General features: G+C 42.4%; 1 protein-coding gene across 1 annotated transcript in view; it reads right to left on the bottom strand.

The window, feature by feature from the left end:
- GLIS1 (GLIS family zinc finger 1) overlaps positions 1-20740 on the bottom strand; it is a 115055-nt gene that overhangs the window by 43428 nt on the left and 50887 nt on the right. The window lies entirely within an intron of this gene.

Raw genomic sequence — 20740 nt, 5'->3', positions numbered from 1 at the left:
AGAAGCTATTTGCGGCGGGTTAGAACCTGGTTTCAGATGTCTGAAATACTATACACTGGAGCAGATGAGCACGGACTATTACAAGAAGACCTGATCCATTTGAAGATCAATCCAAAGGAACTCTGCTGTTATTCTGCACCCTTTTCTTTGCTAGCCGTATCACGCAGATCTGTTCTCAGCATTTATGCAACCAGTAACCTGAGCAATTCCGACTTCTTAAGCACCCGTTTCATTAGAGAACACAGTAATAAAACGCTGCATAGCATTCATAACAAAAGTCACTGTTTCAAATTAAATCTGAACAAATAAATAATTAAAATTTCCAGCAATTAGGCCAAGGGAAGGGTGTTTTGAACTGCTCACTGAAATGCTTCAGTGTTACAGACAACAGGCAACCACAGGGGAGGCACTATCTCTGAGATGGGCTTTGGGAACAAACTCAGGTGAGCACGAATACATGGAAATGCACATTCATGCACCAGCAAACCCATAAAATGCACTCAGATACTTACGCATGTGCACAAATACTTCTGTGCACACATACTCACGTGTGGGGGTGTGCATATACTTTGCCCACTCTGCATTGCAGCTTCATGGCACTGCAGACCTTCTAGTGTCTCTACAAATAGAACCCTGGCTCCTCTATGATTTGAGATCTCAAAGAATGTATTTAAGAAACACAACCAAATTCACCTTCTTATCAACACTAACAACAATTTTGAAAGAAGGCAGATGTGTCTTAAGACCACTGTTTCTGGAATCCAGATTTTTTTTGTACTATTCTTGCTCATTCAGAGTGAAATCCTGACCCTCACAAAATTAGTGAGTGGTTTGTCACTTCCTTCTGCTGAGTCAGGATTTTGTTCAGCAGCTTTCCATTCACTGCCTGTGGTTCCTCAGATGGCATCACAGAAATTGCAGTCTTGCCAATCCCTGTCACATTCTATTTGTTACACACACACCTCACAAGTTTGCACACACCAATGTATATGTCTCGGCTGCTGCATCCAGTATTGCAGGCAGAGGGACGGGAAGGGAGACCAAATGCAGATGGAGCCTAGAAGATGCTGTAAACTGGAGGCATCTGATCTTCTGCTGCCTGACAAAGGCAATTTTAACTACTGATGGACAAAGCTCCATCACATCCTGCTCAGACCAGTGTGTTTTAAGCACCTCAGCACAGTGAACAAAGTGATCTGGATTCTCAAGCTAGCACTTCACTTCGCAAGTTGTGTTCTGTCTTTGGATGCAGATCAGCTCTCCACACTACAAATTAAGCACACCAATGCACTCCAACACACAGGTATCCACACAGATGGCTTCCTGGCAGACTGCAAATTTCTGCCTTTCCCCGCCACACATACATAGAAGGATCACTATGGCTTTTACTGCCCTAAATATTTTACTGCCCTGGGCAGATATTTAATCTGTCTGAATGGCATATATGGGTCTATGTGTGCAGACAACTGTCTGCTATGTATATGTTTCCATCTTTCCCCATCACAACTATCATGATAGATCCACAGAGTCACCTGGACACATGCAGTCTATGACTTCAGAAGTTTGTTTGGCCACGACTCCCCTCTGAACACTTGAGCTGGTGCAGGAAGGCGAGGGAGTTTTGGAAGTGACCAAGCCACCAAGGCTTAAAAAGAAACAAACTTTCTTCTTAATCATCACTAAAAATCTGGCAAGGATTCAGAATGAAGCAATCTGAAATGTGCAAATATGCTGAAGTCCATGAAAAATAAAGCGGAGTTTGGCAAATTCATAGTTCTCATAAGACACTCCATAAGGCCAGTCTCTGGCAAATGGAGTGAATGTTCTGAGGTCCTAAAGATCACTTGTTTCCTCTTTGTTCCCCAGCTCCCTCTCCCCTCTCCTCCTCTCCCTTTCTTTTGTCTCCTTTGATTAGTGTTGTGGCCACAGTGTTGTATCATCCCCTTTGAACTAATACCCTTTTCATTTTCAGTTCAATAGACCAGCTCTTCTCAGTTTTACTCACTAATAGTTAACCACAAGGTAGGGTGAGAATCAGACCCAGCGTCTACAAAATTATTTTGCTGTGCTGCTCTGCAACCTCATTCACCTGAATCCCAGGTAAGCAGCAAGACCAAGCTTTTCCCTTCAGTTGTTCATGCTATCCCCCCATGTAGGCCATTCCTTCCCCCCTACCTGAGTGGACTCTCCCCGACTCTGTCAGGAGTCCTTTCTACATGCTCCAGTCCCCTTTCTAAAGGAGTTCCTGGTTCTTGCATACAGGCATCAAAAAACCTAGTCCAGAAGAACATTATATAGCAACGTTCCTTGTTGCTACAAAGGTCTTTGCGACACTTTATACTCCATTGGCATCAGAATTACTATAGTGACACTCCACAAGTTCCTTCTTGTCTCCTTGTCTCAGGCCTGCAAGACCTGTTAGGTCATAGAAGTAATTTCTCAGCTACTCAGTCACAAATGGAGCATCTTGACCCTTAGAATGTTTTTCTAATGGATTACCAATCTTCAGCTCCATATCTATGGCCGAATGCAAAGTAGGAAAGTATGCAGAATAATCCAAACTAATTAAAGGTCCAGCTCCGTTCTCATTGATGTCAGTAGCAAAAATTCCAATGGCAAATGTCCTAAAACATCTAAACACAAGCTTAATTTAAAACACATGAAAGCACATATGTTTAAGAGTTTGCTGGATTGAGACTTCGGGAAGAGAAGGAACAGGCCCTACCAGAAATGCTCAGAGCTACAATGTAAGCAGCAACACTCACAAATATGGGTTTATTATCCTTTTCCTGTGGTCAACAGTCTAATCCAAAGGTATAATGCCTTTAGCAGTAAGGTTCCTCCATCACCACATATGCCTGGACTTTAAGGGCTTTTCTTATTTATAGGATTATTTCCTAATTTGCATTATTTATATTATCCAGCTCTATTAAGCTGGACAACAGACAGTGGTGATAAATATGCTGTGATAAATTCAGTCTAAACGTGTAAGGTGGGAGGATACACCACCAAAGAGTGACTCCAGTGCTCATATTTTCAAGGAGGCAGGGTTGCTAAAGGTAGGGTTGGCTAAACAGGAAGAAAATCAATGGAAAAGGAGTGGAGGCAAGAAACTTGCTGGCAAGTGATGGGAAGAGGGGAAGGTGATGTACATAGGTGAAGGTGAAAGGCCTGAGAGGGAGGAAGGAAAGGGGTTGGTGCAAAGAGCTAAGTAACATGGGGCTGAGAGAGTCCACTCAGAGCTGCAGAAAGGTCTCCACTTTGAAGGACTCCGGGAAAACCAATTTCAATTCTGTTACTTCTTGCTGGATCTGCTGACTGTGTTCCTTGCAATTCTTCCCTACGAGTCCACATGTGGAAACAGCACTGCTTCCCTAACGTGGAAGAGTTGTAGAGTTGCACAAGGACAAGGTGACTTCAACTGGATTGCTGGGGAAATTTATGTTGATGACTTTGTAAGGTAAATGCAGACATGGGCAGTGGGGTCGAGTGCACCCTCAGCAAGTTTGCCGATGATACCAAGCTGTTTGGTGAGGTAGACACGCTGGAGGGAAGGGATGCCATCCAGAGGGACCTGGACAGGCTGGAGAGGTGGGCCCAAGCCAACCTCATGCAGTTCAACAAGGCCAAGTGCAAGGTCCTACATCTGGGTCAGGGCAATCCCAAGCACAAATACAGGCTCAGTGGGGTATGGCTGGAGAGCAGCCCTGAGGAGAAGGACCTGGGCGTGCTGATTGACCAGAAGCTCAGCATGAGTCAGCAATGTGCAATTGCAGCCCAGAAGGCCAACCGTATCCTGGGCTGCATCAAAAGAAGTGTGGCCAGCAGGGCAAGGGAGGTGATTCTGCCCCTCTACTCCACTCTCGTGAGACTCCACCTGGAGGACTGCATCCATGAGACCCCATCTGGAGTCCTCAACATAAGAAAGACATGGACCTGCTGGAGCATGTCCAGAGGAGAGCCATGAAGATGATTCGAGGGCTGGAGCACCTCTCCTATGAGGACAGGCTGAGAGAGTTGGGGCTGTTCAACCTGGAGAAGAGAAGGCTCCGGGGAGATCTTATTGCGGCCTTCCAGTACCTAAAGGGTCTACAGGAGAGCTAGGGAAGAGCTTTTTACTAGGTCATATACGGACAGGATGAGGGGGAATGGATACAAACTAGAAGAGGGCGGGTTTAGATTAAACATTAGGAAAAAGTTTTTCACTTTGAGGGTGGTAAGGCACTGGAACAGGTTGCCCAGAGAGGTTGTTGAGGCCCCATCCCTGGAGGTGTTCAAGGCAGGGCTGGACGTGGCCTTGGGCAACCTGGTCTGGTGGGAGGCAGCCCTGCCCATGGCAGGGGGGTTGGAACTTGAAGATCTTGAAGGTCCTTTCCAACCTAAACCATTCTATGATTCTATGATAATTCTTGGGCTTCATTGCTACTTAGCAACACTTTTAACCCTTCCACCTACCCTTGCTACTTGGAGGGTATTTATATTTATATATACACTAAATAAAACTATTCCTGGAGAAATGGGGTGCTTGTTCTCCTTTTCAAATAACCTCTAGGAAGATCCATCAATCCCACAAGTGTCTCAGCTTCAACTACAAAGAACAAATGTTCAATTTCCAAAGGGCTTTAGGATCGTAAGAGCTATTTGATCAACTGAGAAGGCTACTTACAGTATCTCCCAGACATCTGGCCCCAATCTGTCACTGCTTAATCCTACAATCTTAAACATTTTGTTGACGTTTGATGCTCCCGATAACTGTAACAAACGCTGCATGATCCTCAAAGTCTGTAAATGTCAACAGAGCTCTTAAACAAGTTCATCAATAAAAATAATAATTATATTGCAATTACTACTTTTGTCTTTTTGTGAGATTGTTAATGTGGGCTTCAGACACTGCTATGCTACACACATCTGAGCACAGACACAAAACAATGCCACATGATTACAGTAAATAGCATGATGCAATTACTGGATTTTATAACTACTGCTGCCTTTAGAATAGGGCTTCTACCAGAAAGAAATATGTTGTAGAAATTTACAGGACTAAATTAGTTCACTACCATATGGAAATACATATGTTATCTTTATTTTACCCTAAAATCTCACTGGAGTGTAACTGCTGCAATATAATGCATGTAAAAGGCATATTTATGAAAACACTAAATTATCTCACAGTGATCTAAACACATCACAATTTTCCTAACTAAACAATTTAATCTAATAACTGTAATTGCTTAATATGTTTTTTCTTTTCTTCCACATTATACTTTGAATGCACCTGAGAATGTTGCCATGCAGAAATAACAGCATGTTCCCAAGAGGTTTTATATTATCAAATGTTTACCATTTTCATAAGCATATTTAATCACAGTCGTGTCTAGAATATCTGTCAGTGGTACAGATCAGAAGAAATAAACCATAAACTGAACAGCTCAGACAAGAAGGTGAAGCAATAACTGACATTTTCTTAGGAAATGAGTTATGACTGAAAAAGAGAAGCTTTCACAGTTGTAGTGCTAAATAGGTCCAGTGTGCCATTAGAGAAAGCTCATTAATATACACCTCTGCTCTCTGCTGCAAGATCAGTTAAACAAGCTGCCTTTTATTTATAGACCTGAAAGAGAAAGAGCAGGTCATATTGGCTGCTGACATCTCAGACAGCCTACAGATGGAAACCCCAAAACATTTCATTCCAGAACGTTTATTACTATCAATAGGAAATCTTATGTCTGGTCAAAACATCTACCAGCTTTATGAACATTGTGAAATGTTCTTTCTTCCCAACTGATTACAAAATTGGGAAAAATTTATTGAAAAACATGTTAGGAGAAAAAGGATCCTGTGAGGATATGTATCCCTTCTGGAGGGGAGGAAATACTCACACAACTCTTTAAATAGCATCAATGTTTTATAGCACACTGAGTCTAATGTTGAGGACATGGCAGGAGGCATACGAGGCACCACATGGTTATGAATGTCAGTAACTTAAGCACATGAGTTGTTCCACCCAACACAAGAATCAAAATATCTGATTTGGTGCTTTGTTTTTTCTAGTGAACTCTCGATTGGATTAATTTTTAATTCTCTATTTTAGCTATAATACAAAGTTGTGATCCTGCAAATACTCATGAGTAATGTGACTTATGCAAGGAGTTTTATGAAACTCAACAGAACTACTTGTGTACATAAAAAGCAACCCATAGAACTGAGCTCCCAACTGCCTGGAGAATATCAGGTCACATAGCCAGTTTACAGATTTAGATTGTTAGAAGCTGCTTTCTTTCCCTTTGTGGTAACAAAATAATGGAAGATACCTGTAACAGAAAAAGGACCTGCCAATTTCCATGTTTTGGGGGGGGGGGTTAAGTCTGAACAATTTACGTTTGCAAAGTGACATTTCTACGTGATATTTCATTTGAGTCCTGGGAAAAACTGCTTGAACATTTTTACTATTTGTATTACAAAAAAGCATTTAGGGCTTTAACCAGACTATTGTACAATTGCTGGTGAGTAGGAGAAAAAAGTAAAAAGGTTCACAACAGGAAAAAAATCTAGAAAAGTAAGCCACAGTATAAATGCAAAACATCCTTCATGTTGTTTGGTTTTAGTGTAATTACAGCCAACCATTTGACATCAACACATTGTACACCCATAATTAATTTTTCTTTATGCTGTTAGGTAGGTTGCGTATTTCCTAATTAACATGAAACTGGGAAATACTAATACACTGAAAATCCTGGAGGACGTGTTTGATCAGCATACGTCACTGAATTAAACAAGACTTTGGGCTGTCTATTTTATTTCAATTTTATGAATTTTATAAGCTCCTAAGTCCGCATTCCTGACCCTCCCTCTGGAAGCACCAGGAGTTATGGGTGCATGAGGAATGCAGACCTGGCCCGCGCAAGGCGTAACAACAGACTCATTTAAGTCATGAGGCTTTCAACAACAACCAGGTCCGATTCTACATGCAAGGTGATTTCCACACACAAACACACTTCTCTGACTGCAAAATCCAACCACCTGCCTGCCAACAGCCCTGGAGATGGGATTCCTCCGTTCCCACTGTAGCTGTCTAAAAAAAATCAACGGCCTCGTTGTCTGAGCTCCCTGAGCCCCTGGGGAGCGGCAGGTCTGCCCAGCATGAGGTGGGCAGCTAAGAGAGCTCTGCGGGACCCATCCTGCTCTGCAGGTGCCTGTCCCTCTTCCCTGACTACAGACGCAGCCTAGATTTGGCTTCTGGGTTTTGTTTTTTAAAGATAGTTTTACCTGTGCTCCTGGGTAAATCCAGCACTAAATGTGACTTTTGCCCATCATCTCTCAAGGGGTGCTGTCATACCGAGTGCAGGAGACCAGCTCGTTAGTACAGGCACTGAGTCTTAGCCTGTCTCTAAGTAGCACCGGCATATTTTGGCTCTCAAAAGTCTTTCTCATGGAATTGTAAACTATCACCTGTAAGGAAAGGGGTGACTGTTGTTCAAAGCACTGAAATGTTCATAGATTTATTTCTTCGAGTACCACTAGGTCAGGCACTTCAGTGAGCAAACAGAGCTTTTCATGTTTTCCAGCAAACCCCCAAATATCTGGGAAACTATCAGAGCATCATACCATTTTCACAAGACCCTATTGCTAGCGTTAAAATTCTTTTTAGTGGTCCTTCTTTAATCAAGTAGAGGGATAAATATTTGTCAAAATAGGGGTACTTGCATTTATTTGCTGCAACATATGAGAATGAACCAGGGAAGCTGGGGATATCTTACTATCAGCAGCATGACAGCCACAAATTTTGCCATAAGGTTTTGCTAAATATGTAATCTGGAAACCAAACAATTTTCTGAAACGTCTTTACAGTTGGGCTGAACGCGGTATTATGGCTTGCAGGCAAAAATAACATTCCATGGAGCAACATTTTAAAAAACAGAATGCAAAATTCATATGGTCATGTAATAAGCAAAGAAGACACTCGTCCTGAAATCCACGTCAGTCCCTTTATTTCCTCATATGTAAATATGTGAAACTATTATTTATTTGGGATTTTTTTGATAGCTTGCAAGCTCTTAGAAATTAAAGGACACCACACAATCCAAGATTTGCTCCTCCAGTATCTGAGGCCAGATCTGCTTGGTCTGGGGACAAAATTAAGATTGAACAAAATTAATTAAAAAGCCTCTCCAGCTATGCCAGCAATGAACTGTAAATAAAATTAAAATGCTTTCCTCCAGTTCTTTTATTATTATTTTTTTTTTAACGAAAAATATATTTTCCTACAGGTACTTCAAAACCCTATTCCTCTGGATCAGTAAGTCATTGTCTTACCTCACTCTCCAAGGAAACATTTCAATTCCAGATTGCATCTAATGTATCACCTATTTACACCTATCTCAGCTGGAACTTTACAGAAATTATGTCCTACACTTTTGCCTGTATCTTTGTATTCTGGTCCACATTTTAGTCACATCTTTAAATAAAAGACTGTGCTTTTGGTCTAGGAGGCCAGTTATACTGCAAACAGTTCTGTATAGAAGGCATTTCACTGATGTGCAAGATGGAATAGATGCTCATGATTTACTTACAGGTATAAGAGTGTGCAAGTTTGCAGTGAAGAATTAATTTGCTTAAGATAATGCATACAGCCCCTGGACAAGGGGAGAATCCATTTATGTGGACTAAAAAAAACTTAAAGAGAGGACAACAGCAAGAAGGGAAAAAAATGTCATTACACAAAGAAAAAAAAACCCTCCCCAAAACTTATGGCTGATTAGCATAGCGTAGCATCTTAAAAGGCCAAAATACCACATGTGTGGCATGTTACAAAAGAAGATTAAAATAAAGGAAAAAATATCCAGAGAACCATGAAGTCTCAAAACATCTGGAGTTTTATAGTAACAAGGAGGAAAAAATCAAAAACATAATTGAAAAAAGTCCACTGCAATACATTATTGTACAATGAAGCTTAATGGAATTGAAAGGAGAAGAGATGAAAAGGCAAAAGGGAGGGGGGGGAGAAATAAAAGAAACAAGAAAAGGCATTTATATTTTAAAGATGTCACTGAGGGTTTTTATCCCAGTTATTAAAAATTACACACCCTGCTTCTGTAAGCTGTTCCTGTAACGTGTTGAGCGCTCTCATTCAGCGTAGGACATTCATGCACGCTGGGGAATTCATCAACCCTTTTGTACCCGGTGTAGGGGCACTTTTCACTCCTGATTCTTTGAGAGACATCTGCAAAGGGAATGGCAGAGAAACTGCCTGCCCTGGTTTACATTCTGAATCCAATGGGAGATTTGAAGAGAGGCAGGACAAACATGTAAATTAAAAATGTTTGCTAAAAACAATGCACACATTCAGGAATTAAGCAAACAATCTTAAGCTGTTATATTGGCATCAGACACTAGAATCAACTGTAATTGAAACACTTTGAATGTATTCACTAACAAATATTTATATGGAAAAGTGAAATGAAAAACTTCCCTCTTTTTTCATATTTTTCTCTTTTTTTAATGAACCAGTAAAGGAAGAGAGAGATCTGCACATAGTCCAGTCTGCCTTTGTACCGTGCCAACAGTGTGTCTATAAACAGGAAGGGTTTCCAATGCACCACAGGCATGAACGTCCTGGGTTAGATCTGTGCTCTGTCTGTCCCCAGTCACGGCAAGATTTGAGACAAGCGGGTGCCAAACCCCGTCTGTAACAAATAGGGTGTAATCTGGCAACAGAGAGTGTCCATCCTGACTTCCCACTCATCATCCAGACTACAATTATTTTTTTTTTTAATCCTGGGAAACCCAGCTCATATCTTTGTCAAGACCAATAAATAAATGTTTTACAGTCATAGCTTGTCACATGTCATCGCAGCTAACAAAGTGGCTCCTGTCCTTGGCAGATCAAACAGGAGGATCCTGTGGGTGAAAACTGATCTACTATTGGAAATTGCTGGCTGCAGCTAACTGAACTCGTTGACCACAATCAAATTCTCTTAGAAAAGATGAAAATTAGCAGCAAGGTAACTCTCCACCCACCTACATGTTTGTTTGTTGCAAATACGACTTTGTGTATGTGGTTCAACCCAGATCATTAGTTTTCGTCACAAAATCTGTCTCACAAAGTGGATAGCTTTATTGCTGGGTTTTTCTCCTGTTTTAGAAAGGGTGGGTTTTTATCTTAAAAGGCACTGTCCTTCTCATACTTTACCTATACTCATTTCCACACGCACATAATGGAGCTTTTCTCTCAAATTATTGTTTCTAAGGCTCAGCTAAGGAGAATAAAAGTTTCCCTGCAAATTAACAAACTGCATGAAATTTTCAACCCTGGATGAATCTTTGCACAAAGTGATATGAAGGACATACAAACTTCTCCAAGATTCTTCTTGGCAGGGGAGTAAACAACTCGGGGGGATTTTCCACACTTAGATAGGCTCCTGCTCTTTTCTATGCCACACGGGGCCAATTTCATTATCCATAAATGAACACTGAGGTTCAACCTGTAATCCAAGGAGGGCCAGAGATCTAAGATGTACATGATTATGCCCAACATTTCCCTGTATGCGTAGGGCTGAGCTGTGGTATGGCCAAGCTCTGGTAGGGCCCTACCAAGAGATGCTGGTGAACCACCAGGAAAGAGAGACTGTGCAGTGTGGTGGGAGTTTGTCATCATTTCAGGGTTGGTTACTTTATTCTGCTTTCCCTCATGCCCTGGTTGTGGAGCAGAATCTGAAGAGACATGGCTCCCTCCTTTGCCCACTGACCTGCTCCAGCCACAGTACAACAGAATCCCACAGGGTGACTTTACACTGGGGAGAGCTAGAGGAGAATAATCATCTTCTCTTTCTGACAGAACAGGCTCTCTTCCCTACAAATGAGGGACTTCTCATTTTACCCAGTTGTTAATTTCAGTCTTGCAGTGTTTCCATTTCATCTTGCTTGGCTGTGTTCATTACACGGAGGAAAATCTGTTAGATGTATTCCTTGGAAAATGGCTTCAAGGCCTCACCTATTTTAAAGGAAGTCAGTTTTCTGGATTTGCTGAAATCAAATCAGTGTCTAGGCTTGGTTAGGCACAGCGTTGTTAGAAGAGCCGTGTTTTACAGTTCAGAAACACAATTCTGTTCTTGCGTTCTGTAGATGACTACCATGCTTCAGCTGAGCTGCAGCAACAGTCCATGCCTAAGCTCCGTCTCTCTGGTAAATCCATTATAACGTGATGCCTTCCGTTAGATGCTGTTACCTCACACTTCCATGGGCTCAGGGCATGTGCTGGAACAGGCACGGTGGCTGATGCACACCAATCTGTGAAGTGATTATATTGGATTCCATGCCTAAGCCTCCAAAGGAGATGTTAAATCAAGGTTTTGCTAACAAACACCCCCAAGTCCATTGCTACCTTTCACTCAAGGTGACTTACTACGTCCTAGCACACTGAGCTATCCACTCTAGTGTGGGTAGTTATGATCTTCACCAAACCTTCTCCATTTTTAAGTGGTGGAGTTGCCTTCTAAAGCCTCTTGTGAAGAAGAGCTCTCTGCTGAAGAGCAGACGGCGTGGCAGCAGTGCCAGGTCCCTTCATTCTCTATAGCACTGTGGGATCCTTTGGATAAAAGGCAGTATAGCAATGTTCTTTTCTGAATAGCACTTAATGTTTTCCCACAGTCTTATTGTTTACAGGGGGTTTAGCAAGTCGCTTCACTAATTTAAAATAGATTGTATCCCACATGGGTGGATAACAATAACACATATTGGTGAATCATATGGCTTTCAAATGATATGTATGAAAAAGAAGTGCTACACATATTGTCTGAAATTTTATTGTGTGAAACCACAGCACTTAGCTCCCTACCAGCTGTGTCAACAATTCAGTGTAATAAACTAATACAATTGTAGAATAACAGCAAGGTTAGTTCTAAAAAATGAAAAGCCAAGATTTAAAAAAAAAAAAAAATTCAACAAGAAAATGAATACAGATGAACACTGTTTCAGGTGGGAATAACCAGCCTTGCAAATGATGCGACCTCACGAAATTTAGATTCCATGGTTGTAGGTTGCCTAAGAGGAGTACGCAAAGCCTAAGAGGAAAGGGGATTATACGGTTGAAGTGATTTTTGACAGGGAAGAAGGGCAGGTTTTGATATCTGAGGAAACTGGTGTGTTATGCTTAGACTGTACAACCATGGCTGAAGTATCCTAACTTACTACAAACCACATATGCAGGGTCAGCTTTAAAATGAAAGGAGAGTAAGAATCTTCCCTGGACTTTGTTTCCTAGGCTCAGATCAGCCTCCTATCCAAGCCGACTCGTTCATACGAGCCGCTCTACACAAATGACGTAGCTCTCAAGGATGCTGCCAAAGGACATTCCTGACATACTTGACCAATGGCAGCCCATGTACAGGAACGGCTGAATGAACCAGGCTCAAATAACGAAGGATTCACATTGAGCTGTCTCACATAATTTTTACTATGCTGGTAAATAAATAAATAAATATCTGAATAAAAGACATTTTCTAACATAGTATTTTGAGGGAAAACTGGAAATTGAACTCAACGGAAATGGGTTTTAAATTAAAATGTTGAACTGTAGCCCAGAAATGACAAGAAAATTAAATCTCTTTTTTTCCTGAACCCCAATAAAAAAAGTCTTAAACACTCTCGGTAGACCACAGTTTTGAAAGAAATGAAATTATGTTATTGTCATGCATGATTATCCAACATTTAGAAGGTATCTGCAAGGTTTTCCTTAGAGTTGTACCTCCGTCCCATAACCTAGCAGGAAACCACAATCACTTCTGTACCTTACGTGAAGGACTTTGAAATGAAAGTGCCTAAAAATCAAATATAAGCAGCTTTCAACATGTGCATTTAATCTTCCTAGGTTAAGAAACACCCTGTGGCCACCACACTAAAGAACTGAAAACGTAAATTGAAGAAATTATATCCATATGATTAAGTAAGATTCTTAAAGAGAAACATGTTGTTAAGTACTTCATTGAGAATAAAATGAAATGCAGTAAAATAGAAGCTATTTGGAATAAATCACTGACGCACATGCTTTCTATGCAAAATGGCAGCGTTCAGCTCTGAGTGGACATCTGGAGCAAATTAGTATTATGTTGAGAATAATATAAAATTAAAACATTTAGTTTCAGCTTCTAAAATTAAATATAAAATCAGAGACCAATGTTGTGTTGGACAGCTCGCCTTGTGACTCTGATAGCAAGAGTTTATTTTGGTTTTAAAGTTGTTTATGCCTCCTATCACTGTTCTTGGAGCCCTGACACTCCCAGATACTATCTATGCAAACAGCACCAGGCGGAACGTTGTACCTGGAAATGTGCTGCTGAGTCCTGCATTGGAGGTTCAGAATGAGGAGTCCAAGGCCAAGTGTGGGTCAAAGCAGCTTGGGTAAAACAAGAGGAAATGACCCAAAACTATAGGCAGAACTCGGACCACGCCCAAGCCAAACCTCCCAGGGCCTGAATATGTTTCGTTTTTACATTTGCATGCTGACTCGGCATTTTCTGGCTCTGGAGAGCATCCAGAGTTGATGTGTTGAAGGTGCTGGATGACTTCAAGTCCTTGTGGGGCCCCTCTAAAATATGCTGAGCTCCTCCTGGCCGCTGCTGAAGCTACTCAATTCATATGAGGTCTGTAAGGCCAACTGAGAAGCTCTCCCAGCTCTCACTGAGGTAAAGAACAGAAGAGAAGACTCTGCTTCTGGTGGGACCTGCCTTATTTGTTTCAGGGACAGAGGCTGTGCAGAAGGCTATCGCACAATTCCCTATTTCCAAACCCAAAGAAAGCTTCTGCCCATTCCTGTCTCTTCTAGGTGCAAACTCCAGGCGCTTAAGACAATCAAGCATTTGGACTGCTCTCCCTCTCACTTCCTAGAGAGATTAACTGGGATAACTGAAGCTGTAACTTCCTATAATCCCTTTCCTCTATAACTGGGTCCTCTCTGTCACTTGAGGGGAAGGGCAGCTGCCTTCAGCCTTGGGCTTGCCACAACTGAATACCTGGCCTGTCCACTTTGGTCCTGAAGCAGAAAAAAAGAGTGCTCTGCCCCCTCAGGGTGCCAGGCTCGGCACTTGCCAAGACCACAAACTTCAACGGAGAACTAACTTTTCTCCCGAACATCTTTTTAGGTGTCCCATTTCAGTGCTCTGCTCCACACAGCTTTCCAGAAGTTACTGGTTTATGAAACTGTCCATCTCCTACTAGACAAAACAGCTACTAGCAATAGCATTTCTGAAAAACTCTGTAGCCAGAAGCCATTAGCATCCCTAGTACGCTTTTGAACAACTCATGCTTGATTCAAGGAATCATCCTTGCAACTGGTGCCATGCCAAGCACCCCTGTCCACCTGCGAGATCTACCTAAGGGATCACTTCTGATCTGCCAGCAGCCCAACAGCATGAATTGAGACAATTGGGTGTCTAGGAAGCGCTGAACTGGAAAGACAGTGCAGTGCAATGGATGTGACACAGAGCTCAGCTGTGGGAGACCCGGTGTTTTACTAAGTTCTACAACTGGGTGACCCTAAGCAAATCACTTCATTTCCTGTGAGCTGTTTAGTCCTTTGTACTTTCTGACTATTTGTACTGAAATGACTACTGAGCAGGGACTGTGCAACACCAAGAGCCTCATGAGATGCTTTCAGAGCATCCTGAACTCATCAGTCACTGGTGTAAAGCCACTGAGCCAGGAGCACTGCTCTGGGGAATCAGGCCTTCCAGCGGAAGATCAACAACCATAGCACTGGAGAGAATACCAGACACATCATCATCTTCAGATAGTTTGCTAATGCACCTTTATGCTTTGAAATACTCTCCTAGATGTTTGGGAAAAAAAAAAAAAAAAGGTCAAACAAGCAACCAACATTCACTTTATATAGCATAAAAATAAGCTCTTTATAGCATGGTTTATCTCCTTTCTGATATATTTGGGAACATGCCAACCTTGCCACCTGTTCCTGGACTTCCTTTAAGGTAGCCCCGTCTTTCAACATGAAACCTAAATTGGATGTGCACAGACTTGCTTCTGCACTTTGCAATGTAAACACCTGCACATATGTTTTAAATAGTCTCACACCTCTATATGTAAAATTTCAGACACCTGTGAATTGGCTTTAAATAGCCCCACTGGGTTTTGTGGATGGGGAACAACTTCCAGGTGCAGATGAATAAGGTTATTTCAAGGGCATAGGCAATGTACAGCCTCCAGTCTGAGTACATACAATACTGCACTTCCAAATTTAAAGCAAGGCTTTAAACACTTGTCCTCTCTGTGACTCATTAATCATCTACAAAATGGGGATATAAATACATTTGTGTCTCTCTGGATTGTATTGACCCTTAATTTGTTGGGTTTTAATTCTCCAAAGCATGTCAAGGTCTCCACAAGTAAGAACAGTCTCAGTCTTGCTCTTCATACAGCTGCACAGGAAAGGCTAATTTTCATTGGTCTTAGGCTACACTGCTTTGTGATTCTTCTGGAGAGAACTTTCTTTGCATGTCTCTATTTTAACACTGAAAAGAGTCTGCTAGGGTTTTTTTCCAATTCTACCAGCACTTTCATTCACACCAGATCCTCACAGATGATTTCTTATTCCAAAATTTTGGCCTGCTTGGGCCCATCATTTACTTACACAGAATTCTGATAAACACTTCCATTATGCTTTTGCAAACAATACGTGAATAAAGGCTGGGAATGCTGAACTAATCTACAGTATGTCTTTTCAAATCCCTACTTTTCCTCTTATATTTCTTCTCCAGTCACCTCATAATTGAGAACAAAAAAAGATGTTCAGTTTATTTTTCTGTTTAAGAGATGAGTTCTGGAGTAAACTTGCTTTGATTTCACGGTGATCTATGTGACCACAATGCATTCTTTGAAAAAGAGAATAAACTTTGGCATTTAATGAATGATTAGAACTTTTCCAAAAGCTAGCATCATTTTTTTTTAAATGCTGTGTCCTTTTCTCCTTCCCCGGGAGTAGGTCCAAAACAACCTCAACTTTCCATATGCATACAAACACATATTTTAATGACAGTGAGGAAAGTCTTGCGGGGAGAAATAGTACCTTTTATTAGACCAGCTAATACAGTTGAAAAAGATAGACAGGCTCTTGGCACAAAGGCCCTTCTTTGGATGTAAAACTCTCTCCAGACTGACCACAAAGAATTGTAGCCAGAGACTAAAGAAAAGCTACATGCATCAAAATTCCACACTGTTCTACGTAGAGAAGTCTAATGGGCAAGGGGGTCTTTGTGGCATATCTGCACGAGCCTGGATAAAGAGTAGCATGAGCTCATTTCTGGCTTTCAGAATAGATCCTTAATTCAGACTCAGGCCACCACAGCTGGGCTAGCAAGCTTCCAGCTGTGGAGCAGGCCAGAGCAAGGGCACTGCCAAGCTTCCTAAAGAGGCACTCCACAGTGCACAGGCATGCCATACATCCAAGATGACTGGTGACACAGCCATCCTCTGGCCTGGGCTGGGTATGCTTTCCTTTCAACAGAGGCAACCACTTAAAGACAGCCTCTGCCTAGCACTGCTCCTTTCTTTTTTACTTTTTACCCTTGGGAGCAGGGTGGAGATTTTGTGGATCCCTCCTACTCCAACTTCTCTCTCACTGGTTGCAATCCTGAAAATGCCAGGGCCCATGGGAACGGAGAGATGCAGCCCTTCTTTCTGTCCAAACAATCCCGGATCAATGTTTTGTGTGGAGGAAAAAAAAAAATCACATTCCTCCTTGTGAGCTTTCTGTGTTCTTTTCTCACTGCCAGAAGTGAGCACATGAAATAAGAACTCTTTAAATTTCATCTTGGAGGCTGGTGCCTTTTTAATTAGCCCCTAATTACAGAGAAGCTAAAGAGCAAACAGGCAAATGTACAGTTGGAAAACGTATGCAAGGAAAATAAAAGGGGCATGAGTGGTGGGCCTACGAGTCTTGCCTGTTTTCATGATTTTTATGTACACATGACCTCGCCAATTACCTGACATGACATCAAAAGTACAGGACCGTTCTCTCTGCACTGAATGTCTTCAAAACATTCCTGGCCTGAGAAATTTATCTCTAAAACCACTCACTAGTACAAGTCTTTCACATAGCCTAAACCAGAGACTTCACATACAGCTGTGTGCCTTGCAAATAATGCGAAGCATCAGAGCCCTTTTATGGGTGACCACATGCACAACTACTGATTCATGCATGCATTAAACAGGTCTCTTGAACTGCTGGGTAAACTATATTGCCCCCTTCAGCAGACAATCTTTATAGAAGACTGACTTAAAAGCTGAGTCTTGAGCTACTGGCTGGCAGTCTGTTAGTAGCACAGAGGACTCGAGTCAAGACAGCACAAGTACTATCCCTTGCTGAGACAGGGGGCCTACAGGTGTTCAAAACTACTTCTTTAGCTATGTGAACTAGGCTTATCTGCCATTAAAGCACAGCCAGAGTGATGGACTCCTAAAGTTCTGAGTGGCTCATCGCCATTAGAACACCTTTTCCCAATTCTCACCAGGAGCCAGTACCTGTATACAGCCAAATAATCCGCCTCATCAATGTCCTGACATTTTCCAACCAAGCCAGGCAAGTAAAAGAGCTACCCAGCACTCACTAAGGGACAATGTAAGGGTTTCTATACACTTGAGGTGCAGGGTTAACTTCTGTGAGGCTTCTTTAGCTAAATGCAGCAGGGTAGATTAAAGTACTGATTTTGAGTAAGCTAGGCTTCTATTTTTAGAAGTGAGAGAAAAGGTGATTTCTTGAACAGCCTCTAAAATAAAGGTCTAAAAGAAAATATAGTGGGATCTTTTCTTCTGTCTGGCACAGGCAAAACAAAAGGGCATGCAATGAAATTAAAAGATGGCAAATTTAAAACTGAGGGAAGGGAATACTTATTTACAGAACATGGGAAATTTCAGTTTGTTGCTGTGGGGAACTGGTGTGGACAGAAAGTGAAATGTAGAAAAGTTTTGGACCAATGCATGTGTAGCAAGGCTATTAAGACCTGTCAAAGTTCAAGCAAACAGTATCGAAAGGATACTGATACTAAGCTTCCTTCTTCGAGGCTTACCAACACGCTCTATCATTTAGATGAGTACTACGTGATCACATCTGTCTATTCCAGTTTTCATACCTGTTGTGAAGCATTTGCTGCTGGCCACTGTCACCTGTTGTCATACTAGGTACCTGTTGTACTATTGGGTTTCTTACCCACTGGTGGTGGCAGACAGCTTTTAATGTTTTAAAGATCACAAACTCCTCCAAGTCACGTTAACCAGCCATTCTGGGAGGATGCCTCTTACCCACATTTAGACAAGAAACAGCTAGTCATCTCAGTCACTGACACCCTCCTCATAAACACTGGGGCAAAGAGGCCTTCCAGAAGGTGACTGAGCCCCTCATCCTCAGACAGCTGTCCAAGACAGCAGGGATACACTGCCACCACATTCCTCCTTATTGGCCATTAGGAAACCCTAGAGAACAATAAAATTAGGAGAGCTCCTGAGAAGGTACGGCTTAAAAGGTAACACTGGGCCTAACAGACAATCAGGCTAGCAAGATGCCACTGTGACTTCTGTGGCACCTCCCAGTTGAACTGCTGGTGTCAGGACAAAATTTGAATTCAATTTGGTGGAGAAAATAAGGTTTGGAAGGACAAAGAAGAGAATGATGACCTCTGGGAGGGCAAGACCAAAGCCTGACTGGGTAGCAGGGCAGGGAAAGGCAGGGTAAGGGGAGATAAAATCTAGTGATTTCAGCTAAGCAAGTGGAGCAGTCAGGTTTCAACAGAGTCAACTGCAATCACTATCTTGCTTTCACTGTGGGGTCACCAAGAAAAAGAGAGCCGCACAGAAAAGCAAGACGGGGAAGCAGAGCAAATGCTGAGCAACCCATGTGGCACATTGTGCCCACTGAACAGAAAAGATTTTAAAACTAGAGCCCAGGATGGGGATGAAATAAATGTTAAAAAGGGCACAGGATACTCCTTCTGCCTCTGAATCCTGTTTACAATGAATAACGTGTTACTGATTTTGATGTGTGAACCTAGTTCTGCTTAGGATCAACCAAGTCCGTGTACCTAAATACCCCATGTCAGGCAGCACAAAACATACCCCGATTTTTTGTTATTTTGTTTGGTTCTCCATTGATATTTTTACCATGACTAACACACGATTTTCCCTCAAAACTTACCATGACAAAATCACAGCTCTTAAACATAAGAGTACAGCCTGCAGGCTCTCTGAGTTAAAGCAAGCCCTGGCACAACAACAGCATGGAGGACATACTCAGCCACAAAGGATCACGCCAGCAGATTACCACAGACACATTTGTGCACTCACCCTTAAAAGCCACACACACCAAACTTTGGCAAACAATGTCAATTACAATAGGAAATGACCCTTCATCAGGACACAGAAAAGATTTGGCCAACTGAAGGGAACCTCTAAGAGCACTGGGTAAAATCATCTTCTCCCCTAGGCTGGCCTGCTCTGCAAATCAGCCGAATCGTCGTCACACTGCAAGGCAAATAAATCAGATCAGTGGGTTTAAGCCTTAACTAAGCTTGCAACCATTTCTTAGAGTCCTTTCCCCCTGCACTAAAATCAGTTTTCTCAGCATATAAAACATTCTTGGCACAGGACAGAAAAAAGAAAGGGAAAAGTATACTCATGTAGTCATGGCTGAAAGGGTACTTTCCCACAGCAGCATCTGCGAGGAATATTTTGTATTATCTCTAGTTGCCTTGGAGACACTGTGCCAACCTGATGGGCCAGTCACAACCTCAGCTGTGACCTCTTAAACTGAACCACAAAAATGCAATGCATTTGGGCATTACAGGCTAGCCATCTAGCCTGCTATGGCACTACCCAGACCTCCACTCTCTTCTCAATATCACTGTGTGAATTCGAATCATTCTTGCAATTTTGATTCCATCTTTCTCTCAAGATTTCCCCTCAGTTGAGGAGGACCAGGTCAGAGACCACTTGGCCAAGCTGGACATCCATAAGTCCATAGGCCCTGATGGGATCCACCCGTGAGTGCTGAGAGAGCTGGCAGATGTTATTGCTAGTCCACTCTCCATCATCTTTGAAAGGTCATGGGGAACAGGAGAGGTGCCTGAGGACTGGAGAAAGGCTGACATCTCTCCAATCTTCAAAAAGGGAAAGAAGGAGGACCCAGGGAACTACAGACCGGTTAGTCTCACATCGGTCCCCGGGAAGGTAATGGAGTGACTCATTCTGGATGTCCTCTCCAAACACATTGAGGAACAGGGAGTTATTGGAAGTGGTCAACACGGATTTACCAAGGGTAAATCATGTTTGACCAATTTGATGGCCTTCTACGATGATGTAACTGGTTGGCTGGATGAGGGGAGAGCTGTAGATGTCATCTACCTTGACTTTAGCAAGGCTTTTGACACTGTCTCCCATAACATCCTTATTAGGAAGCTGAGGAAGTGTGGGCTAGATGAGGTGACAGTGAGGTGGATTGAGAGCTGGCTGTGTGACAGGACTCAAAGGGTTGTGATCAGTGGCATGAAGTCTAGTTGGAGGCCCGTAACCAGTGCTGTCCCCCAGGGGTCGATACTTGGTCCAACTTTGTTTAATATATTCGTTAATGACCTGGATGAGGGGACAGAGCGTATCCTCAGCAAGTTTGCTGATGATACCAAACTGGGAGGGGTGGCTGACTCTCCAGAGGGCCGCGCTGCCATCCAGCGGGACCTGGACAGGCTGG

Source organism: Charadrius vociferus, unplaced genomic scaffold (genome assembly GCF_000708025.1).
Source record: "Charadrius vociferus isolate BGI_N301 unplaced genomic scaffold, ASM70802v2 scaffold163, whole genome shotgun sequence".
Classification (NCBI taxonomy): Eukaryota; Metazoa; Chordata; class Aves; order Charadriiformes; family Charadriidae; genus Charadrius; species Charadrius vociferus.
Note: the sequence above shows the minus strand (reverse complement) of the source record. Positions and strands in the feature narration are given on the sequence as shown.